A 5,965-nucleotide genomic window follows, 5' to 3' on the forward strand; every position below is an offset into this window, starting at 1 on the left:
AGAATTAAGAGTTGCTCCTGATGTGCTGCCTCACCATAAAACACAGAGAAAAAACCCCCAGCCTTTTCACTTGTTCTCTCTCTCTGACTCTTATTTTTCTTCAATACTTACACATTTCTTTCTCCAATAATAAGGGAATTTTGTAGCTGGAATAAAGCAAAACTGAAGTAGGCAGCAATGCATAGGAATTACAGATAAACTCAGAATGACAAGGATTTAAGAGACACTTCCATAGTAAAGGAGCAGGCCAGGAGATAACAATAATTGCCAGATAGTTGTTGAAGAAGATAGAAATAAAATATGAGACGCTGACACAGCTGACCTCCAGCATCCAAGACCATTTTGTTCTTTGTCCACACAGTAGCTGTAAAAGATGATGAAGGCCAGCCTCCTGCTGTGTTTGCTGGTGGCTATACTTCACCTCACTGTCCACAGTCTGACCCAGACTAACCACCACAATGACCCACAGGAGCAGCATCCTCATGAGGGAGATCCTCTTGGGTCCTGCCAATGGATATTCCTCAGCAACACAAACTTTGACTTCCAGATTTACAGTCAAGCAACCACCTAAGAACCTGGTAAAACCATTTTCTTTTTCCCAGTCAGCATATCCACTACCTTTTCCCAACTAGCCCTGGGCTCCAGAGTCACCAGCCAGGCTCAGGTGCTGGAAGGGCTGGCCTTTAACCTCACTGACACCCAGGAGGCGGAGATAAATGAAGGCTTCCATCATCTCTTCCTCTTGCTGAACTGCCCTGGCAGCCAGGTGCAACTGAACTTGGGGAACACCCTGTTCATAGACAAACACCTGAAGTCACTGAAAGCATTTCTGAAGGACATCAAAAAGCTGTACAGAGGAAAACTTGTTTCTAGTAACTTCAAGAATTCCACTGAAGTTAAAAAAGACATCAATGATCATATAAAGAACAAAATCCATAGGAATATAAACAAAATAAAGACCTCAATCCAAATACTCTAATGGTAATCGTTAACTACACTTACTTCAAAGGTAAGTTGCATAGGCGTTATTTACTGCGGTACCTCAGTGTCAACTGTACTAAAACAAATATCTGAGATTATTTCTGAATTATTTTAAAAAGAAAGGCCAGTGTTAAGATTAGGCTATTATGATAAGGAACACTGAAATTTCTTATGCTTTGAAACCTCTTCCACATCTAAGTTTTTCTAGCATAGATGTTCCTAAGCATAAAAATTCATTTATTCACAATCTTTAAGTTTTAGGGAATTGTGAGAGCACAACAGATTTATGCATTTGTAAATTTTTCTGTCAGACTTTATCTACTTATCATTTTAAAAATTACAATATTTTCACATGCTGTATGAAGTAGAAAAATAAATTCCAGACATGCAGACTAACAAAAAATGCCAAACACTTTAATTTACTTACATTCCATGCCTATTAAATGGGTAGGTACCTCTGGATTTGGAGTCTAAAAGTTCTACAGTTTGTAATCACATTATACATATCCCACGATGTACTTGTGAATGCGCTGCTTTGGCAATGATTAAATTCCTCTTAGATGTTATAGCCATTTGTAGCAGCATGCAGGACATTCGTGGAATTTGCCACCCAGAAAGGCATGTTTGGAAATAGATGAACTTTCAGCAAAACGGATTTTATTTCAAGTACTTTATTTAATTTGGGTACCCTAGTCTCAGGTGCCCTAGTCTGAGGCATTTCTTTATGATACTGGAGTATATTTTTTTTTACTGGGGAGTCAGGGAAGAAAGCGCAAACTTATCAAGTAACCAGAGCACTGTGGACTTTACATTCGACTATTTATTCTTCAATTGTGTTTTATTTCTATTCACTATTAAAAAAACAGAGAACATACTTACAGAATAGCAAGCTGTGATCCCTGTGTATTTGTTCAGTGAATGACTTGATTTAATACAAAATAAAATATGATAGAAAATTCAGTTGAATAAACATAAAGAGAAAACCAGTTTGAAGATTAAAGCCCTTGAAGCCCTATTCCATTTACCATAATGCAGTTATGATCAGGCCCAAAAGTTTGAGTTGCTCTTGCATGTAAGTTTTCCTTAGTGCTACAAGATGAAGAACATATGAAAAAGCATGGAAGGAGCTTAACATGCTACCTTCTAAAAGGCAGACATCTGCTTTACAAGCATTATTCTGAAACCACAAAGTAACTCGTTGGATCCCGGTCAGCTTTCATTTTCTTCAGATAATATGTAAGGTAATATGATGAAGTTACTTCATTTAATTTATCTGACTTAGAAGGGTGTTGTACAAGTCTGTATGAAATTTAACCTGGGATATTTAGTTGTTACTGAACACAGCACAGCAAAGATGACAGGGAACAAGACCTTTAATAAACTAGGAATACCTTTGATCTTCAAGTATGAGTGTAAATCTTCAGATATGGGTTTATCTGGTATACATTAGTCTGGGCTATATTAATATATCCTCCTTGAAATAAGCATTCGATTACATTCTTTCTCTTTTGGTTTTAAGCTTACTGAGAAAATCCTTTCAATATTAAAAGGAGTCACAAGGATTATTTCTATGTGAATGCGAAGACCTCAGGTGAAGTGAGGGTGATGACTCGAGATGGATTCCATAAAACCCACTCTGGCAGGAAGCTGTCTTGCGAGGTGGTACAGATTCCTTACAAGGGAAATGTTGCAGCACTGTTTGCCCTGCCCAGTGAAGGAAAAAAGAAACAGCTGGAAGGTGCCCTGACAAAACCCACTGTGTCTAAATGGGAAAAATCCCTTGAAAGACAGTAAATATAGAATTCTGATTTATGATTCAAGGTAGTCAGAATCCAAAGTCTGAATACTATGGTCAGGTTTTACAGTTACAAACCTTTGCTGTTGATTGGAGATTTAAGCAATGGAACAGGTATAAGTATAAACCAAATTATTTGATGATTTGATACTTTCAGCAAAAATTAGAATCAGCATTGTCTTGTGATGAGGGAAGAGATCTGTGAGCTGGGAAATTTAATTTTTTTCCCCACACATTACCTAGTTGATAAGTTTCTCCATTTCCCTTGTCTCAAGCGCAGTGTGTTAAGATTGATAATACTGTGACACAGCAATCAGATGACTAGGAGGGAATGGGGTATGAATTCAGAAAGAAAAACCTTCAAGTCTAGAAAGAGAATGCAAACATAGTCCCAAAAATGCTGGCACCACCGCTGCTTGCTCTCCCATCAAGCGACAGAATCATACAAGAAAGCCCAACTGATTTCCAGTCCTCCAGACCATCATCTTCCCAGCTTCTTTTTGTTGCCAACTTTTTCAGATAAAAAGACTAACATTTTAGCACAGAAGAACCACCAGCAAGTTGGGAGTCTTCAGTCCAAGGCATGCTTGTATTGCAATACCCACCATAATTTTCTTTTGAATTAACAGGAGGATAGAAGTGTATATTCCAAACCTGTCCATTTCAGGGACCTATGACTTAAAGATGATGTTCATGAATCTAGGTGTAACTGATGTGTTTTCTGACCAGGCTGATCTATCTGGAATCACAGGAAAGCCTGATGTGGAGGTTTCAAAAGTAAGTTTGTCAGCACAAACAATGATCTGTGGATTTCTTAATACTCAATTGTGTTGCTATAAGCTAAGTAGGTTGTGAAATTTTACTTATTGCTAGGGCTGGCTGATACTCTGAACTAGAACATTTAGCTGATAAGTAACTTTAAACTCTCTCAGACTTCTCCAAGATCTGGAGATACGGGTACCGTCTTCCACCTGACAGGCAAAGGCTGCTGTAGCACTTGTCCCAGAAACTAAATGCAGCCCCATTTCTGCATGTGGAGGGAATGCCCATAGATATCTGTGTTGGGGATGCCTTGCATCAGCATATCTAGCAAGGAAAGTGGCCTTTTTCTAACATGTGCATTCTATAATTTTAAAGGATTTTAAAACTTCTGCTGCGACTGAAGGCCCTGATGAGTGCTAAACATGTAAGATGGACCAGACTTCAGGAAAACATCCCATTTCCTGAAAATAGTGTGAAGAGAAACAGGTAAAGTGAAGAGAAAGGCTAGCAGCTTAGAGCCATTTTGAAAGCAGAAATTACAATGTTCTAGTATCTTGGGGCTAGCAAAAATATTAAAAATTACCAACAATAATTAAAAAAAAATTGGTATCAAGGTTGAATTTCTGCTGGCTAAACTGTAATGCATGTGCTATTAGGGATACATGCAGAGCAGTTCTTGAGCCCAACTTCCTTTCCCTCTGAAATTGTCATTCCTTGTGAATTTGCTTGAATATTCTATGTTCATCTAATTCCACAAGGTGCGCCATCCCTAAGGCCTGTGTTGTATACAATTGTGTTGAGGAACTCCGAATGTGAGAATACTCGCATATTGACATATTTATAAAAAAACCACCATGGCCTATACTGGCCTTCTTCCTGGTTCCTGGCCTACCAGCAATTTTTGTGAAAGGCAGTAGCTGAATTAACTTAGTGCTAATTTTAATCATTTCACACCCCATCCTCAACATACTTTAATTCTTGCTGTACTTCATGGTAGGTTGCTCACAAGGCCCTGCCAAAGATTCATGAGAACGGCAAAGAGGCTGCAGTAGTCATGGGTACCGATTTTCTTCCTCGTTTTCTTCCTCCTGCTGTAAAATTCAGCTGTCCATTTTTGCTGTTGCTTGTTTATCAATATACTCAGAGCATCCTCTTCATGGGAGAAATTGCAAACCCAATTGAATAATGACTGGTCAGTGGCTGGTCTTATTGATTTGAATTGCATTCTTCATGCAGTTGTAGTTCAATATGATTAAAATTATATCAAACCAGTTACTAACAATTTTATTTTTCCAAAGAAGTGATGCAAGAGGGTAGTCATTCTTAAAAGCACTGTTCTTGCATCCTCCTCCAGTACAAAGTAGCCACTGAGATACACCTATTTGTGAATTATGCAGAATTTTATAAATTAGCCTTTTAATGACCAGTGTATGCCATCTTTGAAAAACAAGATAAGCATCCAGATGAGAGAATCAGCTTAAAACATTTTAAGTGAATAAAGATTGAACAAAGAGGCCACTCCTGACTTCTGGGTAGGAAGGAAAGAAAATGCTGAGGTTTGCTTCAGCTGCCACCAGCTCTCACCAGGTCCTGGTGCTGGAGGGCTGACATGTGGAAATTTAAAATGCAAATGCATTCCGCTCAGAGATATCTTAGTTCTTCTCTCCCACATGGATGTAATTGATGGAGAAAGGTCATGTTGTATTTCCATTAGAAAATGATTGCTTGCCTCTCTGAGGGTGTCTGCGCCAATTTGACATCTCCCTCCCAATGCAACCTTATGGATCCAAGGTAGTGTCAAAATCCAGAGCCAAGGCTTGGCACTTGTGAGCACCAAGAAAAGCAATGTGTGCCGATGGAAACACAGCCAGTCTGATGGGGTGTCAGCATGACTCCCTCCCAGTTCCACCCTGTGAGACTGGCAGCAGATGTTTAGCAGTGATAAATGTATGTAACACTGTTCAGGGGTAGGGCAGCATAGACTAAGGTTAAAAAATACCCAGACACTTCTCGGTGTGTTGAACCTCATTCAATTTCTTTAAATATACTGGGTTAGGTGATCAGGAGTTTAATTTCTTACATCAGAAGTTTGAGTCTATAGGGTCATGAGGTCAATTTGACAATAGAACAATTAGTACCTGAGAAGGAGCTACTCTGTAGAATCCAACCTCTCAAAGGCAACTGCTACCTGCCCACACCAGTCTGTGCAGTTAGAGCAATTGCCTTGGGTACAGGATATGCAGAAATATTCCCGTTCAGACCCCTCCCTTTCCTGAAGGCAGTCAATCCTATACCTCCAACATCCTAAACTCCAGGCTGGTCAGGCTGACCCCTGCTAATGGAGAGCTAGCATTGGACCTGGAGTGCTGCTAAGGATATTTGCTTGGAAGATGGAAATCCAGGTCTGCCCTTCCCTGGATGGAGAAT

General features: G+C 39.4%; 1 pseudogene; it reads left to right on the plus strand.

Annotated features, from left to right (window-relative positions):
* The first annotated feature begins 373 nt into the window (after positions 1-373).
* On the plus strand, positions 374-4,724 carry LOC104127799 (annotated as a pseudogene).
* Positions 4,725-5,965: the final 1,241 nt, after the last annotated feature.

Source organism: Egretta garzetta, unplaced genomic scaffold, assembly GCF_000687185.1.
Source record: "Egretta garzetta isolate BGI_Z169 unplaced genomic scaffold, ASM68718v1 scaffold206, whole genome shotgun sequence".
NCBI classification, from domain to species: domain Eukaryota; kingdom Metazoa; phylum Chordata; class Aves; order Pelecaniformes; family Ardeidae; genus Egretta; species Egretta garzetta.